Source organism: Pyxicephalus adspersus, chromosome 6 (assembly GCF_032062135.1).
Source record: "Pyxicephalus adspersus chromosome 6, UCB_Pads_2.0, whole genome shotgun sequence".
NCBI classification, from domain to species: domain Eukaryota; kingdom Metazoa; phylum Chordata; class Amphibia; order Anura; family Pyxicephalidae; genus Pyxicephalus; species Pyxicephalus adspersus.
Window position 1 is genome coordinate 66,210,471 of NC_092863.1, and position 2,758 is coordinate 66,213,228.

A 2,758-nucleotide genomic window follows, 5' to 3' on the forward strand; every position below is an offset into this window, starting at 1 on the left:
TGTATCCATTTTGAAATATCTGCCCTCACACTTCCTTTTGAATAAACTCTATTCAACTCTATTCCTATGGCATAGGAATCCCATTGTAAATAGCTGTGTATTCAACATATGTCTCCATTTGAACATTTTTCCCTTATTCATACATACGCTTTTAGATTTCCTATCACATTCTGTTGCAGACACATTGGCCATAAGGACAAATATAAAAGGTGACTTTCCCCAGTGGGAAAACAGATCATGATAGAAACTTGATAGGGGTTTTAACATTTTCACACTCCATCCAAATCTTACATAATATGTTTTCATTTAAGACGTACTTTAGAAAAGATTGAGTCCTTTCCAAGTGTCTTCTGTGTTTAAACACAGAGCAACATCATTTTGTATCCAGTGCTCTCAATTGAGCTGCTATTAAAGAATAGTTGACCCCTAAGCATCATATCTTGAGGTGTTAACTCTGAATTTACCCCTCTTGATTATGTTACTGGTTAGTATTGTTTGCAGATCTCTCTGTGGACTATAGAACATTCTCTGTCCTAACAACACTACTCATTCATAGATATAGCACAATAAGTAAGTGTTATCCTCACAAGACAAGAAGCATGTTATTGTCAAGATCACTATTTCAACAGAAAATAAAGAGAAAGCCTGGAAAAGGGAAAAGTGGAAATGTAAGGACTAGTTAGCTGCAAAAGATATACATTTTTTGTTGTTGTTGGATTTATATACGGCGTTGTTGGATGTTGGCGTTGTTGGATTTATATACACTTTAAACAGTGATCGTAGCTTCACTGATGAAATCAGAGGGCAACCCCTATTTCCCCAGGGCCATAATTAAATGATTCCTTTTGATGTTTACTTTAATGACAAATTGTTGTCTGTCCAAGATCTCAGGTGTCCGCTTAGGTAATTGCTGTAGCTGGCCTGGAAGCAAATCAAATTGTTGGAAATGATATGCTGAATACTATCAACATGTATTAACGCATAAAGCTACTGAATTCTATATATGTTTGAACATTGAACCTTAAATTGTCATGAGAAAAGTATGGGGGCTAATAATAGTGACTTCTGCTTTAAGAATGTGCACATTTATGTTGATGCTTTGACTTTAATACTTTTTGAGTTTGTAACCAGAGCCATTTAGCTAGCGTAACTCAAAAACAACAGAACACCTTCTTTGTGTTTACCAATAATATTTAATGGACCTCTTCTAAAGTTTCAGAAAAATGTAAGGGTGGTGCCTGCAGCAAACAATGGTATTCAAGCTATAATTAAACTATCAAATTGGCTTTGCAAACATTGCTTCCTCCCTTAGGAGATTGGTTTTGGGAGCGTTCCAGACAACCCAAGCATCTGATATGTACCCCACTTACTGAGCAAATCTATGCTGTACCCAGTACCTGCAAATTTGAGTGAAGCAAAATGCCACCCAAATCAATCTCTGCATCAGTCTTCCAATTGTCCCCCTGAATTGTCATTTGGGCTTCCAATAAAGACCTAGACATGAAGACAGGAAGTGACAATGACATGCAAAAACAACATTTTTATTAAAATATGACACAAATTATAATATTATGATAATATGATTATTCCTTCCTACCAACCTTGCCCAAATTCTTTGACAATCCTATTCCAACGGATTCCTGAATATCATCTGTATTTAGGTAATAATGTCGCTAAAATATAATTATAAATTATACACGGTAATGCTAGGGATTGGAATATTGAATCTTAACAATCAAATTCTTAAGAGATTTTCATGCACTCTTTATCTTTGGTTAATATTTGCAATGTCTCCTGGGAAAAAGGTAATATATGCACTTCAAGTCGCTTGTGATAGTACCAGTGTAAAAACACACATATACCCCTGCAGACATGATGTGTGTGTGAGCTGCTTGAATGCCAGAAAAACTGCTGACAACAGCTGGTCTGTGACACCCTCTCTAGCAGCAGCTCACTCCAAATGTCCTATCGCCAAGCTTGGAGTCCAGTTTTGTTCTCTGTAAGGCTATGCTGAAGGCCAGGCTGCTTCTAATTATGTTTCCTGGCAAAACGTTTGAGTTCTAGTCTTAGTCCAATTTAGGAATAAAAATACTTTTTTTTTTGTTTAATAATCTAACAATAGACACAGAACAACAACTAATAATAGAGTGGGAGAAGTACCCTGTCCTTTAGCTAGGATGTCACACATATTCTTTACTTCTCATTGTTCCCCTCGATTTTGCTAAAATCCTGTTTGATTTGGAGCTATGCTTAGCCAAGAATATGCTCCAAACACTTTACAACACTCAGGCGTACCCCATCCACTCTAGTTTGCTCCATTAAACCTCTAACATTGACAATTGGGTGAGTCTTTATTTCAATATATCCAGAACACTGTCAACATTTCCCGAAATTATGGGATTGTATGAAATATTCCTGAAAATTAAATTTACCCTACTACCCTCTATTTAGGTTCAGTGGCAAACCTGACATTTTACTGAAATTGGGAATCTCCATTTTCCTTTCCTTTGTAGTGCCCCCCTAATATCAAACAAATGTATAACCCCTTCACCCTCAGAAGGCCTAAAACTCATCTTAAGTCTCCTAATACTTTAATACAATACCCTAATTTAAATCATTCAGATATACAGTTTCGAAAACTTGGCAACCGTTTTTTTTACAAAATGCCAACTTACTCTTCTAACAACCCATTGTAAACTGGTTTGCAAAATGCGTCTCCACAATGTAATCTCACATATGTATGTATACTCCATGCTGA